Consider the following 18,755-nt stretch of genomic DNA (forward strand, 5'->3'; position numbering starts at 1 on the left):
CGTTTTCTTTTCCTTTATTGAATAATTCCTTGACATGGTTATACACTGTAAAAATAGCAGTAAATTGCATGTCTTTTCATATTCTGATTCATGTTTTTTCAACTTACTGTGGCTTTTGAATCGCATCATGGGACCTTGCTCTTTCTTCCAACAACTTATCTTATAACCAACATGTTAAAAAGTCGAAAAAAGTAACTTTTATGAAGATTTTCAATAGTTTGAAGTGACATATTGTATGGGTTTGTGTTGTATATTATGTTGCCAGTATTTTCTGTAACAGATTTATTTATCGAAATATTACTTCCTATACATTATATTATTTCAAACTGCTAAGATGTCAATAAAAGTCACTTTGTTAAACTAAAGAGTTAAATTTTCAGCATCAAAAGTCGACAGAGCAGAGATCAACATCCTGTAATGCAACTCACAACCATAAATAAACGAAAAACACAAAATACGGAATTAAAAGTTTTTTTTTACAGTGGAGCAGAAATGTTTTTTAGAAAACTTATTTCATCTTGGCCTCAAGTCATTGGTATTTATTTACTTTTACTAAGTGAATGACAATTAATATTCTGACCGTGTATAAAATGTAGAAGTTTAAACAACTGTAGCAACTCCAGTATCATCACTAGATGGCGCACATTAGCTTTACATTTTGTTGATTAGCTGATAGTGTATGAGGGTGTTTCTGGCAGAAGCCCAAAAATAAATGCAAGAGTTGTTTTTAAACATATACTGGGGCAGAATTAAAACAGATAACTTGGAGATTTTATTAATTTACTATATAATAATGGTTTTGCATAATAATAAATTTGTGCCAATTTACAGCACTGATAAAGGTTCTTTTTTATTTTCTCATGTGATTCATCTATAAAGACTCATTCTCAGTAAGGATGTCATGTTTAAAAATAAAGAAGTGAATAATAAAGAAAGAAAGAAAGAAAGAAAGAAAGAGTCTACGCCCCATTTAAAATAATCAAGAATCCAGGCTGTTATACAAAACACAAGCATTTCTAATGGCAGATGCACCCCTACACCCCTACTTGCTTATTATAAGATTCTGACAGTATGGTATAAGATTCTGACAGTATGATAACCTTGAATATAAATATCACGGTTTCACGGTATTGTAATTACTGCTCTTAAATATATATATATATATATATATATATATATATATATATATATATATATATTTAATATCTGGGTAAAAAACAAAACATTTTACCCCTTTGAACACAGTATATTTTAATTTGGGAAACATTTATAATATTTTGGAACAGTAAACAAGTCTAAATAATTCAAATGAATCATTTACTTTAGCTGTCTTCATTTGTTTCACTTTCCCGAACTCTTGCATTCAATCTGCCCAGTTGGTGGAATGAACTCCCTAACTGCATCAGAACGGCAGAGTCACTCGCTGTCTTCAAGAAACGACTAAAAACTTAACTATTTAGTCTCCACTTTCCTTCCTAATCTACAATTGCCTCTCTGGCTCCACCGCTAAATGTACTAAAAAATAAAAATAAAAACTTACATTACTAATGCTTTGCTTCTTAGACTTTACACACCTGAAACTTGCCTAGAGCACTTATTCATTGTTGCTCTTATAGTTGTGTAAATTGTAAGTGGCTTTGGATAAAAGCGTCTGCTAAATGACTAAATGTAAATGTTTCAAAAACACAGATTTTTTTTACAATTTAAAATGGCATCTTTGGATATCTTTTCTGCTGGAGATACTGTTGTCCGAAAAAAAAAAAAAGTAAATAAAAAACTCTTACACATACCTTAGGAATGGCATTGCAGTGGACTTCGTTTTAAAACCTTGACTTTTCCAAACCGCGGTATACTTTAAACACGGTTATCGTCCCATGCCTACTCATTACGTTCCGCTAACTCTGGCCTTCTTGCTGTCCCTTGGTACCGCCTCTCTTCAATGGGGGGGCAGATTATTTAGTGTTATTGCACCCTGTTACAACCCCTGGGCAGTCTAGGGAAGTGGGGTTGCACACTTGATCAAGGATTTTGTTCAAACAAACACTCAAAGAAAATTGAACTCAAAGTAATGACCACATACAAGAATTGCTGTGCAAATAAAGTGATTTATTACTAGTGGTGATAAGTAAAGCAGTGAGTGAGCTATTTACAATATTTACAATTCACAACCAAAACAAAAACCTAAATTAGAAAGACTGGCTATGGGTGGCGCTAAAGCAAAGAAACAATCAAAACCAAACAGTCTTACTAATATCAAATCCCCGCTGAAACCAAACTCTGAACTCTCTACCACGCTCACTCCATTCTGCTAACAATATCTCAGAATTCAAATCTTTACTTAAAACTCACTTATTTTCTAAATGCTTCACTTCTGATCTGACAAACTGACCACTTTATCGATCCACCACACTTGTTTTTGTACTGCCAGTTTGTTATATTGGACTTCCTGTATGTTTGTGTATCTAATGCTGTCTACAATTATCTGCTTGTACTATCTCCTTTAGTCACATTCTTTTGTAAAGTGTCCTTGAGCTCTGGAAAGGCGCTATATAAATGAAATGTATTATTTATTATTATTAGATGATAAACCTCCAGTGTAACTACAATACATTTGTCGACAACAATCCAGTTTTTATTACAGTTATCTTTACAGTTATCATTCTTTGTACAAAAAGACCTTGATGACACTCTAGCCTGGTAGACGCTATTCATTATTTTGACCACCAGGTGGCCTCAATATACTATTGAAAAGCTTAACGTAATGACCTTTTTATGATACAGTTGAGAGAAAAGGCCTCAGGTCTTCACAAAGCTTTCTTTATCCTTCGCTACTCAGTACTTGCCATTTAGAGGAAACTTTTATCGAGTTTCATCCCAAACAACTTCTAGAGAGTTTTCCCCTGTAATAACCTAGGAATCAATGTCTTGCTCAAGGGTACAAACTGTGATTGTGATCGCAATAAATCCCAGTTCTGTTCTAGAAGGCTAGTTTTTGAATCCTTAAACTTCCACATCAGCCTCATCTACTGAATGCTATCAAAGCTGTGTTCCATTCTAAAGTTTCAACCCTGAGCCTTGATCTCTTTGAAGGGTTTATCCTCTGGAGTGAGGGCTTTGAAGGGATGGAAATTGTAGCAGAAAGGAAAAAAAAAAAGCACCAAGACTACTACCACACAAAGCCATAGAAACTTTTTTTGGCTCATTACCAAAGATTTCTGCCTACACACTAAACTACTGAAACCAACTAGAAATGACAATAAATTTGAGCAGTTTATATGGCAGACCAGTATGTGGTGCTGTAATTCTCCCAAAGAGATAAACAAAAATGGAGATAATGACGCATGCACATATGCATGTATACAAACCACCACAAGACGAACGTGATGAATGCATTTTTTTTGTAAAGCTAGCATATATCCTGCTGTTGTATTTGTTTTCATTGTTGTGTAACATAGTGGTGTAGTACTATCAAGATGTGGACCAATTATATTATTATTACATTTAAAAATACCTAGTGGCTGTTCATTCGAAAACAGCTAGGCATTATTTTCAGACTTATCCAAGTCTTGGCAAAATGCTTACACTACCTGACAAAAGTCTTGTCGCCTATCCAAGTTTTAAGAACAACAAATAATAACTTGACTTCTTGTTGATCATTTGGTATCAGAAGTGGCCTATATGCAAGGCAAGGGCCTCTAAATTAAGCTTATTTTACCAAAATAAAATATGATCATGCCTTGATTTTTAATTATTTAGCTAGGACAGTAAGGTCTGACTTTGCTTAGACAAAAGTATTGTCTCTTCACAAAAATAGTGTACAGTATAGAATATAAAGTCATGGTGCAGTGGAAAAAGAATTCATATTGTTTATGACTCTCATGAGCTTGGAGGACTGCATCTATATATCTCTGCAATGACTCAAATAACTTATTAATAAAGTCATATGAAATGGCAAAGAAAGTGTTCTTGCAGGACCCCAGAGTTCATCATGATTTTTTGGATTCCTCTTCAATGCCTCCTCCTTTATTTTACCTCAGACATCTTCAATAATGGTTATGGCTGGTAACTGGGCTGGCCAATCCTGGAGCAGTTTGACCCTCTTTTCTTTCAGGAGCTTTGATGTGGAGGCTGAAGTACTGTTTGAGAAGGAGCGCAATCCTGCTGAAGAATTTGCCCTCTCCTGTGGTTTGTAATGTAATGGGCAGCACAAATGTCTTGATTCCTCAGGCTGTTGATGTTGTCATCCACTCTGCAGATCTCTCGCATGCCCCCAAACTGAATGTAAACCCAAATCATGATTTTTCCTTCACCAAACTTGACTGATCTGTGAGAATCTTGGGTCCATGTGGGTTCCAATAGGTCTCCTGCAGAATTTGTGATGATTTGTTACTCTTACAACTGGAATCGACGACAAGACTTTTGTCAGTGTATAAAATACCAACTTTTTTTTTTTTTTTTAAATATAGCTGTATTTGACTTTGGATGTGGCCTATGTTTCTTATAATTCACTTCTAATGCATCCTCCATTGCTATCTGCATCATAAACATTCACAAAAACTTTAAGAGTCCAGAGATAATCTGTCCATTATTTCTATATCCTTCAAAATCCTTCATTCTGAAGGGCCCTTTGAAGTGGCCAGATGATGACTCTTCAATATGATGGCTATCACTGTTTTCATTATAAAGTGCAATTTGTAATTGGATTCATCACATTTAGAACATGGCAATATAAAAAGAACTGAACAAAGCCTGTAATGACAGCCCATTTACCTTCTTAGACATGTGCCTACTACATTTTAATTCATGTTCTGCTTTTTTTGGCTCGGGAAACATTCAATTTCATAGTTTAAATAATAGAGTTACCAACAAATAATTCATCTCCATAGTGAACACTGATTTAGATGACATCAAAAAACAAGTCTAAAATCAATTTGATGTCAAAACCTAGACATCCTTTTGACATCCACACACTGATGCCCTTTTGACCATGAAAATGATGACACACATGACATGAGCTTTATTGACTTGAAAGCCTAAATTCCAAATACCAAGTTTACAGGGTATTTTATATTCCTAAAGTGCATGTAAACTACTTTGAAGTGAAAACAACATCAAACTAACATCTAACATTGGCGTCAAAAACACAAAAATGTCAATTTGATGTAGTTTTGACATCAAGATCAGTGTTTTCCACAGGTTTGAAATATATTTGCATTGGTAGCCGGACTAAAACACACCATTGACACATAAATAACTATATGTGACAAAATAAAATGTATACTATATGTGACAAACATATTTTAATTATTTAAAATAATTGTATTTGTTATGGCACTGTAATACACTATTTCTTTTTATTGGGTTAAAATAAAATAGAAATCAAATGTGCACCCAATGACAGGTCAAATCTGCTTCTCTATCTCTTTCAAAAATCAGAAGCAAACTTGAATTCTAAAGCATTTTAGATATGCACAGTTGAAGTCAGAATTATTTGCCCTCCTTTTATTTTATTTTTTCCTTTTAAATATTTCCTAAATTATGTTAAACAGAGCAAGGAAATTGTCACAGTGTGTCTGATAATATTTTTTCTTCTGGAGAAAGTTTTATTTGTTTTATTTTGGCTAGAATAAAAGCAGTTTGAATTAAAAAAAAAAACATTTTAGGGACAAAATTATTAGCCCATTTAAGCTATTTTTTCCCGATAGTCTACAGAACAAATCATCATTATATAATAACTTGCCTAATGACCCTAACCTGCATAGTTAACCTAATTAACCTAGTTAAGCCTTTAAATGTCTCTTTAAGCTATAAAGAAATGTCTTGAAAAAGATCTAGTAAAATATTATTTACAGTCATCATGGCAAAGATAAAATCAATCAGTAATTTGAAATGAGTTATTAAAACTATTATGTTTAGAAATGTGTTGAAAATATGTTTCTCTCCATTAAACAGAAATTGGGGAAAACAAGAGGTGAATAATTCAGGAAGCTATTAATTCTGACTTCAACTGTAAATAAAATATACAGCAAATGAGTATATGTAAATTATATAATTACAAGATTAAAACGTGTATATTTTTTAAATAAGCTAAATGCGTTGATTAACCATTATGGTGTACATATATTTTGCAGCCAGTTTAGACATTTAGACATAGTCATTTCCTCCTCTTCGAGTATTTAGTTTTTCGGAGTCGTTTAGATTAAATAATTAATTATTTAATGTTTCTCTCACTCTCATGCAAAAAACGCATACAATTAATAACAGCAAAAGCAAAAGCCAAATCCTTGACATTTTAGAAAATTTAAAAAAACCCCGGTTGGACAAATATTTTTTGATCCCAAAAAGGAACGTCGCTATGGGTCTGCAGAACAAAGTGTATAAGGATAATAATAAGAGTAAAAAAAGTGTCTCTCAATGTATTTGGGCAGCTGTTGAAATACCTGGGTGACCCGCCTAAGTAAAGTCTATGTGTGGGAAGCACCGAAGATTGTCAATTGTCATCAAACTGATGTCGTTTTGAGGTGCCAGCATGGGAGGAATATGTTTTCCTTTGTGAATTATATTTTTTTATTAAAAAATAAAGCTTTGCACAACATTTTCACAGTGTAGTGTACCTCCAGATTATTTCTCTTTGTATTCCATACAGTAGGGTTATATCCAACACGTCCACAAAACTACAGCAGAAAGACTTGTCCTGAGTTATTAGGTTTATTCATGGTCTGCTGAATGTAATTTGTTAATTCTAATAAGTTTTCTATTAATATTGGATGGTTGAAATATGAGGAGAATAATTCTGCCTGATTGTACCCACATTATTTAAAACGCTTTACTGATTGTTTACAGATTAATGGAAGTTGCTCCCATAATTCGCACATACAGTATGTCATAGGGTATAGAAAAAAGACGGATAACCAATATTAGAATTTGCAGCAGATTTCTGCAGGATTTTAACACCTATCATTTATACAGTTTGACCAACTGCTTGCTTCTTATATCCTTCTTAAATATTTAGCTAATTCAGTCAAGCTTTCAAATGCCAAAGAGGATGCTTTACCCTATGCACCAATCTAAAACCACTTTGAAACAACATTGGATTCAAAATCCTAAAAGACTTTTAGTTTCTAGCATTAACTTGCTTTCAATGATCTGATCGCTGAAAATGCTTGTTCAGACACTTATGTCAGGACCCATCCTTTATATTTCATTATGCTGAACATCAGGTTTTGCTGAAGTGCTCAGTGGAATGCACGAGCACTATTAAATGAACAAACCAATGTAGCATGCCTTACAAGCATGCAGGATAGCAAGCAAATGAAAAGAATGTGGATGGCAACTAAGATATCAAAAGACTCACACAGAAACTGTGCTAGCAGAAATCTTATTATTAAACTCTGTTTACCAATAAAGAAGATTTAATTGATTGAATCTGTATTAAGCGCCTATTACTGGTTAAAAAAAGTCACATTTTGGTTTTGGGGGTTCCCAACAACAGGCTGATATGCATGCAAGAACGAAAAACCCTTTCATTGTCTTATAATATGCATTTATTTTTACCTACTGTAATTATCCCAATGACTCCCATATGATTTGTTCAGCGATTCATTTGTTCCCAAACCCCTACTTAGTGTGATGCTAACCTGTGCTTATTGGTCTGATGACCCAGTCTGTTGCGATTGGTCTGAACTATTTTGAAACTTGACTGCCTTCTGTGTGTGGAACAGCTGATGGTGGCCAGAGGATTGCAAGCTCAAAAATGTATATAAATCCGTTAACAATGTGCCACGCACCATGTTTTCAATGTGGCTTTAGACACTATATGTGAATATAAAGAGTTAACCAGATACAGTAAAAGCTGCGTAGAGCGATTAAGTAAGTAAAAACAATTAAAAACATATTTTGCAAGCTAGAGAAAACAAGGAGGCAACCACTTTAATCGCACTTACTTACGTTTATGAAATAGAGGAAGAAATTAATTCATAAACTGTGTACTGATAAAATTCCTGTCAAGCTTTGAAAAAGTCCCATTAATCAATAGTCTTTTCTGATCATTCCTTTAACAAACGGCCAATGAATCCCCTGTTGGGGGATAGATTATTGCATTAATCACCAGAACGTTCACTTATTCATGTTCACTCATCTTCAGTCATGATTAGTCCCACACACATCCACACTCTGCTAGCGTTAGTAGGGTAAGGCGCGTTCACGTTTTACCAGATCCGGAAGATGTTTGGTATTGTTTCGTGTTGACGATACGAACAGCCAAAAGATCCGGACGAATGACTCTGAGTCGAATCTATTGTTTTTAAACAAGGTGCACTTTCAGATTTAAAACTGGATGTTTTCATTCACTTAGTGCTGTCTTGCACACTGCATGGAAGGTATTTTTCAAAAAGCCAATAATAGGGGCTCTTTAAAAATATTTAAATAATTTGATTTGAGGTGACGCAGTGGGTAGCATGTTCGCCTCACAGCAAGAAGGTCGCTGGTTCGATCCTCGGCTCAGTTGGCATTTCTGTGTAGAGTTTGCATGTTCTCCCTGCGTTCGCGTGGGTTTCCTCCAGGTGCTCCGGTTTCCCCTACAGTCCAAAGACATGCGGTACAGGTGAATTGGGTAGGCTAAATTGTCCGTAGTGTATAAGTGTGTGTGTGTATGTGTGGATGTTTCCAAGAGATTGGTTGCGGCTGGAAGGGCATCCGCTGCGTTAAAAAACTTGTTGGATAAGTTGGTGGTTCATTCCGCTGTGGCAACCCCAGATTAATAAAAGGACTAAGCCGACAAGAAAATGAATGAATGAATGAATAATTTGATTAGATCAGCTCCCATACTCTCAAAATTATTTATCAGAAATACACAGATTGAATTTCTTTACTACATTATGCGTAAAAATGCGCTAAAGCATCCACAGATTCTGTCTAGCCTTGGATATCAGTTATAATCCATGTTTTCATACAACCCGGTAAAACATCAATGCTTTGCTAGGCATGCTTTCTGAAAACATGTCTTGTATCGATCATGTTAGGTCAGTAGCTAGACGGTAGGTGGTCTTTTGAGGCTGTTCAAATGCATTCAACCACATGAGCGTTTACACTGTGAAAGCAATCAGTTTTTAACCACTTCTGTGACTGGTTAAAAGCTCAAAACATTTTAGCTTACTCCTGTGTTTAGCGTTATCAATTTTTAATTGGATTGACAAAAATGTATCTTTCTTAATCCTACAATACATAGACTAAAGAATCCAACAGAGCCCAAAAACACACACGCACCCTGAGAAATCCACCAAATCCTGACCTTTAGCTGTCATGGGTTACGCAGTTAAATCTCCAGCTACGCCTGAACCTCGACAGGTGATCAGACTGACAGAAACGGCTAACTGATGAGGAGAGACAAGAAATGAGCAGTATTATAACACCTCGTCCGGAGGGACTCGAGAGACAAAGACAAAGACACAGAGAATAAGAGAGAGTGTGTCAGCTGCTGACCCTGATTCTTGGGCACTCAGGAATGCTTGACTGATCCTAACGGGGCGTAAAAAGCCTAAATTACCCCCTTACGCAAAGCCTGGAGGTCAGAGGTCGGGAGATCATGCAGATGCTTCCTTCTCACTGTAGTGAGCATCCTCATCTCCACAAAAGAAACATCTGAGGATCATATGGGCCAGTCCGTGGGACAGTTTAAATATTGACCATATAAAATACTTAGTAAATATTTAAATATGCACTCTCTTATTGGACTCTTCAAAAGATAGCTCACTCAAAACTGAAAATTCCGTCCTCATTTACTCAGTCTTCACTTGTATTTCATCTCCATAGTGTTTATGGACAAAGCCTGTTTATACCTGTTTAAACACAAAATAACTTATTTAAAAATATTTGCAAATCGTAACCATTGATTTTCATAGTTTTTGATGAGCCTACTATTCAAATAAATGGTTACAGGTTTCTAAAATATCTTCTTTTGTGTTCGTCAGAAAAAGGAAACCCATATACATTTGGAACCACTTGAGGATGAGCAAATAAATAAAATGTTCATTTTTGGTGAACTATTTCTTTTTAACCGTATTATACACAGCAAAAATGTTTTTTTCATTAAATGTTTTTGTCTTCTTTCTGGTCCAAATATTTAAAAATTCTTATATCAAGAAGCATTTTCTAGGAAAGCAAAACATGTGGTGTTGTTTTCAGATATAATATGTTAAAATTAAGTGAGTTTTTTCTTAAAACTAGCAAAATAATCTGCCGAAGGGTTAAGCAAAATAATCTAGATTTTTCTTTTGACATAAGATTATTTTGCTTATTTCATTGGCAGATTATTTGCTTGTTTTTAGGAAAAGTCATTTAATTTTGGCATATTATTTCTTAAAACAAGACAATATGTTTTACTTGTCAATAAAATCTTCTTGATTTAAGAATTTTTAGATATTTGGACTAGAAACAAGACAAAAAAATCGAAGTAATAAAATACTGTAAAACAGAGCTGGTTATTCACAGGTGTGCTTTTTTATCATTTTGAAATTGCCTTATGGGATACTAATCTCTGTTCTGACAACGTTTGACATTGGAGAGTTCGACAAGGGGATTTATATTTACATTTTAGTAGTTGGAAATTGTGCGAAATACAAATTTTGATCCAAAAAAACAAGCAATAAACTGTTACTTCAGTTGTTGTTACTTGTTGCTGTCACTGGAATTTATGGATAAATATGATTTCTTATATTGTTTGAAGCTACTAAAAATGTCCATATGAGTCACTTTGCTTAACTGCAGAGTAAATTTCTCAATATTAAAAATTCACAGAGCAGGGATTTATGCACACACCTTCACACACAAAGGTTGTGACCTAAAAAAATGAAAATATGCGCAAATGTAAGTAAACTCTAAGTAAAAGTATTTAATTGAAATATCGACTGAATTGAAGCACTTTAAATGATCAGATTAGGCATATGATTAATAAATAAATTAAATAAATGATTCTGGTGGATGCTTACTTTTAGGTTTCTATGAAAAGTTCTAGAAATAAGAGCCCAGAGCTCTATTACACAAGGTCTAATAATGTATTTTGAAAGCATAAATAAATGGAAAACTCACATGCGTCATAAATTATTGTTAACTTGAATTTTTTTTATACATTATAATAGGAGATTTTGTTTTTGATTTAAAAAGTCTGCATTTTCACACATATGCAAGAAAACCACTGACTCCCACTGTTCAAAACCCTCACTCCTGGTCACTTTACGACCTGAAGATGCTCATAAACCACTTTTCTGCGCTGGTTTGTCCACTTAAGGGCCCAATTGTTCAGCTGTGAAAATGGGATAGAAATAGCCGAGCGCCAGGATAATTAGTTCAATTTCTTGGATCTATGTCTTTCTGTCTCTCTCGTTGTCCCTTTGTGCTGCTGTGGTATTGACATGCAAAGTGTTTGCTGAGGAGAGTGTATGATTCTCTGGCTGAGTGTCAGATGGTCTTTCACTCCTCCAGCTGGTCCAAGAGCGCACAGCCACCTGGTTTCCTTCTTCTTGGTCACGTGAGACCTGCAGAGGGTTGAGGGCTCTTTAAAAATCACTGCTGCGAGTTCCATCTGCTCTGGACCAAACTTCAACAACATCAACATGCCCTTAAGTCTCCTATCCCATCAGCCGAGACTCAGCTCGAAAAGCGAAACAGAAAAACGTCCCGCTGATGTTCTCCAGCTCAGTGAAGGAGAGAGAACATGGTATGATGGAGGGGAGGACAGTGACAAGGCTTTCTACATCCAGCCTCACAAGCTCACACTGACCTTAATGAGATTTGTTATTTTTTAATTAGTGGAAATTCATTGTAATACTTGGAGTAGACACTAGGAGTAGTAAATGGTTGGATTTTAGAGGTTTGATTCAGGGGTTTGCATTACATAGCAACTGGTGATTCAACACAGTATATAAATGCTGTTTTTTATACTCTTTTCTAATGAATATATATAAATATTAGAATATATACATTAGGTCTGGGTCGATAAACAATATTATATCGAATCGCGATACAATTTATGTCAATAACAATCATAAGCTCTGGACTTTTTTTATAATTATTTTTTTTTAGGTTTTATAACCTTTAATTGGACAGGATAGTAGAGAGTATTGACAGAAAAGTGTTGGGGAGAAGAGAAGAGAAACGAACTCGGGTCGCCGTGAGCACCAGAGTGCATGTGTCGATGCACTAACCACTACTTGATATATTGACTATATTGATCTAAGAGCCAATTACACAGCAGAAATGTGTAACAATGGGAATTGTACTGATATTACAGATATTTTACCACCAAAAATTTATTGGACGAAAATATGTTGTGCCATAATGGACTCACTTATTTTTGTGGCTGCAGTCATTGTTGGGGTAAAATCGGGAAGCATTACAACTTATATGTATGTAGGTATGTGTGTATATATATATATATATATATATATATATATATATATATATATATATATATATATATATATATATATATATAGTTGCATTAACTTGGGGAAAAAATAAATCAAATAAAATATATAATATATATACATACAATTTTATGTATTCATGTGAAAGCAAAGCTGAATTTTCAGAAGCCATTATTCTTTTTTTCTGTGTCACTAGATCCTTCAGAAATGATTGTCAAATATTGATTTGATGACTATTAATATTTAATATTGTGAAAAGTGTTTTTTCACGAATTTTTGACAATTAGAAAATGCAAAAAACATCACTTATTTGAAAGAGAAATGAGCAATTCCATGCAAATGTCAACATTCCTATGAAAAAAATTAAGTTTTCACAAAAATAGAAAAATCCTTTCCAAGTTTTTTTGTGCAGGTTTGCAATTTACAATACTGTAAAAACACTCAACAATGTGTCTGTCCAAGTTTACAAACTATTATATTTGATTTACCAGTTTTTTTTTTTTTTTTTTTTTTAAATCAAACAAGTGTCAATTTCACATCCATAACAAAGCTTTTCCCTCATAAATGCAAAAATGTCAAATAAAATCAAATCAATCATTTTTGTTCTATAGTGAGCCAACTCTTATCCTGTGGATTAGCATAATTTATTTTGGGTTGTGCAGTTTAGCTCACGAAATTTCTGCAAAGTATGTTGTATGCTGTAAACTCAGACTTTTTTTGGTCAGATCCATAATGCATGTTTTCCTCATTTAAAATGTAAAACATGTTTACAGATTGACATTTTTCTGACTTCATAACTCTGTGGTAAGTTGTTTTGAAAAATATAAACAGATGTTTCAATATAATGTTAAATGATACTTTCTCTGTTTTTGCTGTAAACGTCACAACCATAATGCTGGAATTGCTTAAATGTAACATTATAAATGTCATTACCATTACTTTTGATACATTTTAACACTTCAATAAAAGTATTAAAAACTAAAACTTCATACATTTTAATGGTAGTACGAAAAAACAACAACTTAGGACTGAATGAAGTGTGATGGAACAATAACTTTAGAAATTTTAAAATACTATCCATAATATACAACTTTTAGTTAAATTAATATTACTATAGGCTCATAAAATGACTTTTCTTTTTTGTTCAGAAAAAAATTCTGCTTATTCAAATTACAATTTATAAGATTTTTTGGGAACAGTTGTTTTATACTCAATCCACTTAAATTTGTCAAAACAATTTAGTTAACTTAATTTCTGTTGGGACAACATTAAGAAATTGTATGGAAGCCAGCATTTTTTACAGTGTACTATAATATACTAAATGACACATGGACTTGCACCAAAACATTGTATTTATTTTATAATCATTTCTGCCTTGCGATGTTTAAATGGTGACCCGCTATTTACAATCTCATTTTCTGTTCCTCTCAGAGGAGAAGTGAAAGCAATGACACAAGACAATACTTTCCCTGTCTTCCAATAATCTGAGAAAATGTTACAAAACCCACCATTATGAAACACTGGAATCGTTTCATGACAGCTCATAGTGTTTGAGCGTCTGAATCAGCTGTTTGGTCTCAGCTGTTTAAGCGTCACGCATCCATGCTCACTGATGACGTTTTAATAAACTGCGCCGTGTGTCATTCACACTGTCTGGCAGATGTAAATGTTTCCTCCCTTTTATTGTACTGCAGAGGTTCAGCGAGGGTCAACTGAGACCCCTGGGAACCTTTAGTTGCAGAGGGAGTGTGTTGGGACATATGGGGACCGTTTAGGATGTGAAACACTATGAGGAAGTGAGAGGCTGTTAGTCTGTTGTAGCGACTTCATTATTGCTCACTTATGGTTGACTGCGGTCTGTTGTGGTCAGTGAATTTATAAGGTCAGTAAATCTCTGACATGCATTTTTCAAAGAGAAAGTCAAATGGGTTTTCGAAAGCTGTCCAGTTGTTCATCTAAAAAGTGCATAATAAATAAAGATACTCTCTCTAAAAAGAAAAACTTGACTCTGAATTACCATGACGAATCATATAAAAAGTTGACTCTGAATTGATATGACGAATCATATAAAATGTTGACTCTGAATTGCCATGACGAATCATATAAAAAGTTAGGCTCGTTTGAGGTGCGCCTTGCCTTGACTGCAATGTGGACTAGAGCAGGCGGTTGCAGTGAGAGGAGGGCTCAAAAAATATATCAGAAGCCGGACACTTCAGAATCTTGCCTTTTTGCCGTCTGGAATCATATAAACGTTGACTCTGAATTGGCATAACGAATCATATAAAGAGTTGACTCTGAATTGGCAAAACGAATCATATAAAAAGTTGACTCTGAATTGACATAACGAATCATATAAAAAGTTGAAGCTGAATTGCAATAACGAATCATCATATTTTACATGCTAATGACCTACATCAACACGATCAAAGAGACACATTTTCATAATTTCCTCCTGATTGCTAAATATGAACACTCTAAAATGGTTTCATTTCTGAAATTGAATAGATATTGATGGTGTAGATTTTCTGATGGATGTCCGCTCCAGAATGGAGTAATACATATCCTTTCTTATGTCTTCATGAATATTAATAAAGTTGAATGTTTAAGAGCCTATACCTTAGTGTTATCCCACTTCAGAGTAAAACTGCAATACATATGCATCATTGCTTTTTCTGTATTTCAAATAATTTGTTTCCTCAGGAACAACCCAGCCAGGTCAAAAGTCATGAAGACCTCTTGAGTGGACCTGGGCTCTTGAAGAATTGGTAACAGCTGTTCATATTATTTGCTATGTGTATATTATGTCTAAAGTCATATTTGCCATTTTAAGTGTCAAATATTTTAAAGTTAGTTTCCTTTGTATGCAAGCTGCCAGTTTGGATGGAGATTATTGTGGTTTTTAACCAGTTTTGATAAAGTCGGCTGAAAGTACACTCAGCCTTGGGTTTTAAAGAGATTGTACTTTGAGTGTGTATGTGTTCTATTCCTTTGTGGACCATTTTACAGGTTTGAGGTCAGCTCTGAACAGCCTAGTAGATGCCTGACATTTGTATGCTTGAGACATTGAGTGCCGCATATCTGCCTAAAGTGGCCCACATTCGTATGCTATCTGGGTCACTACAGCGGAATGAACCGCCAACTTATCCAGTATATGTCTTACACATCGGATGCGCTTCTTGTTGCAACCCAGTAGTGGGAAACATTCATACACACTCATTCACACACATACACTACGGTCAATTTAGTTTATTTAATTTATCTAAACAGCATGTTTTTGAACTTTGGAGGAAACCGGAGCACCCAGAGGAAAAACACGCAAACACGGTGAGAACATGCACAATCACACAGAAATGCCAACTGACCCAGCCAGGACTCGAACCAGCAACCTTCTTGCTGTGAGGTGACAGTCCTAACCAATGAGGCACCGCATCGCCTTAAACCTGTTGTAAGAGACTCCATCACAATATTAGGACCTGGCGGCAGTTGTACTAGCCATGCGTAAGTCAAAACATAGTCTAGTTGTGATGAAAGGTACACTAAGTTACAACTTACACACTACTAAATATTTTTGTGTTGCAGCACTGAACTTAGTTTAAATGTACACTATGTTCCAAGTAAAAATTTGCAATCGCCTCTGCCCTTGTATATCGGTAGAAAAGAGATGACAGTGAGATTAGTTTTGTCGTATTTCGACTTCTCATCAATGAGAAAATATCAGACAGGAGGTTTTGAATATCAGAAAATAGACTTTATTCTCCATAATAAAGCCAAGAAAGAGCAGAGCAGACCTCATAGCATTCTCCTCCTCTTTGTCTTACTCTTTCTAACGTCTCTGTTTTCCACAATCTTTATACAGATTATTTTCCACACCCCTACGTGTCTTGTTTTAACTCTTGACCATTTTTGAATAGGTTTCTACTCTAAGTGGTCCTGCTATTCTTGGCTCTCTGCCAGCTTGCTATGGTCTGCGAGATGTCACAGGTCTATGTCATGTCAGCAACTGTTTTAAAACTAAAGTTCCCCTTCGGGGGGAACTTCAGCACTATAAGTGGATTTGATTGTAAAATCCACGCATTGGGGAGGTTCGGTTCAGAAGCTACTCGTCTGAAAGAGTATTGAACGGGCCAATTAAGAATGAATTGGCAGCGCAAGCCTGCGCAGGTGAGCGGCATAAGCAATCAACTGAGTATATAAGCTCACCTGGCGCAGCAGACGCTATCCTTTTCGCTTCAGAGACTTTCTGATCGAGTCGATGAGGGTTCCTCCTGCTGTGACCAGCGATTCTGAGCGAACGAGAGCATTCTCCCGGTCCAGAGTGTGTACACGCAGTGGCAGACGGTCGAGCTGGGTTTCTCCCTTGCCTGGCGTTCTTTGGGTCCGGTCCTCCAGAGCGGTGCGTATAAAGTTGCAAACTTCACAGAAAGAGCAACACAGTCGTGCAGCACGTCCTTATCAGGACGGCGCTCCGACTGTGCGTTTCTGGATGCGGTGGTTTCCTGTCCTCGGATGATGGGCGCGGGCACTGTGTTACATGTCTGGGGGTCCAGCATGTTAATGCGCTGCTCGCGGGCAGTTCATGTCGTCATTGCGATGCCATGACTGTTGCGCAAGATCGCGGTTAGCCTTTGCAAAAAGGCGAACCACCCCAGTTGTCCCCTGCTCTGCAGCGGGCACTCGGGCAGATCTGAGGGTTTCAGCGAGAGATAATCCGTCGCCCACGGGCCCGCGGACCTCCCGCTCCTCTAAGCGCTCCATCCAAGCTTCGGGCGGGGGAAGCGATCCGTCTAACAGATGGTAGCCCTTACGCCCGATGACACCGGAGACCAGATGTCCACCGCGGCATCGGAGGGTGGGCTTTCATTGTCCGATGATGATCCAGACCCGCTCGCCCCCTTCGGGCTGGTGAGCGCTGTCACTACGGATCCTGAAACGGACATGTTAGCCGTGCTTTCCCGGGCTGCTTCGGCCGTGGGTTGGAGATGGTTTATCCCCCAGCTCCGCGGCCGGACCGACTAGAGGGGCGTTCCCTTCTTCCCGGAGGTGCACAGTAGGCTCACGCGGTCTTGTAAAGCACTTTTTTCTGCTCGTGCTGCGTGTTCCTCCACCCTAACCACTCTTGACGGTGAAACAGCCAGGGGGTATGTGGCGATTCCTCAGGTTGAGTGCGCGATGGCGGTAAATCCGCGCGGCGCCTCTTCTTGGCGGGGTCCGCCTCGTCTCCCATCCAAAGCCTGTAAGTTATCTACCTCCCTCGGAGCTAGAGCTTACTATAGCTGCGGGCCAGGCTGCTTCCGCCTTGCATGCGATAGCCACCTACCAGCGCTACCAAGCGCAGGCGCTGGCCGAGCTGCACGAGGGTGGGTCCAACCCAGGCTTACGAGCTTCGCACCGCCGCCGACTTAGCTCTTCGGACTACTGAGTCCGCTGCGTGTGCGTTGGGGAGGACGATGTCCACATTAGTGGTCCAGGAGCGCCACCCCTGGCTGATATGCGCAAAGTCGACAAAGTCCGCTTTCTTGACTTCCCCATATCCCCAGCCAGGTTCGGCGACACTGTCTGTGAATTCACCCAGGAATTCAAGGCGGTGAGAGAGCAGTTGGTGGGTGATGTCTTATCGGCGGTCCGTAGCCCGCTCCGCCCGCCGTGCCATTCATACCTGCTCCTCGCCGAAGGCGCCCGCCTACGAGAGCTGCTCCGCCCCCGCACACGCCTAAGGCGAAGCGAGCGCGTCGGGCACCTCGGAAGCAGGCAGCCCCCCTGCCCAGAACGCCGCTAAGTCCGGCAACGGACCGCGAAGCGCCCCTGGGACAGGCCATCTGGAGAAGAGGGAACTTGCTCTTTCCCCGCTGGAGGGCGGGGCCCCATTTCCAACGGCACTTTTTACTGCCATGAAAACATTATGAAAGGGCACTTTTCACTTCCCCAGATGTGACAGCCCGAAATCTGCCAGTCTGGGACGCTATGCTTTCTAGCTTGCAGATTCGGTGCGTTTCGCCAGTGGCTCACGAGCGCTGGGAGGACGGTCTCCTTTCTCCCACCCCTCGAGCCTCCCCTCCGGAGCTCGGGTTTGGAGTGAGAGCAAATATCTCACCTCCAGCTTTTCCGTGGGACCCGCGAGCTTCCCGGATCAGCACACCCACTCCGCGCTGCCCCACTGCTGGTACGTCAGCGATTGTAGCGATGAGTCCATTAGCGAGAGCTCTGCCTGCCTGGTTAGCGCGGGCCAGCTCTTCGCGGTGGCTCATACGCACAATCAGACTCGGCTATGCGATTCAGTTCGCGAAACGGCCCCCCAAGTCACGGGTGTGTATTCACCAGGGTCAGCCCCCTGTC

General features: G+C 37.8%; 1 long non-coding RNA gene across 13 annotated transcripts in view; it reads right to left on the reverse strand.

Moving 5' to 3' along the window:
• LOC137496363 (uncharacterized) overlaps window positions 1–18,755 on the reverse strand; it is a 105,278-nt gene that overhangs the window by 35,955 nt on the left and 50,568 nt on the right. For 3 of the 13 annotated variants that reach the window (XR_012384403.1, XR_012384399.1, XR_012384408.1), the window contains exon 5: window positions 2,088–4,364. The exons of 4 other annotated variants lie outside the window; for them this stretch is intronic. This is a non-coding gene — a long non-coding RNA (uncharacterized lncRNA). Of the gene's footprint in view, window positions 1–2,087; window positions 4,365–5,650; window positions 8,577–9,165; window positions 11,532–18,755 lie in introns of those variants that run through there. 6 more of the 13 variants (XR_012384417.1, XR_012384420.1, XR_012384421.1 and 3 more) reach the window with 4 other exon arrangements.

The sequence above is a fragment of the Danio rerio genome, chromosome 8 (assembly GCF_049306965.1).
Source record: "Danio rerio strain Tuebingen ecotype United States chromosome 8, GRCz12tu, whole genome shotgun sequence".
Lineage (NCBI taxonomy): Eukaryota > Metazoa > Chordata > Actinopteri > Cypriniformes > Danionidae > Danio > Danio rerio.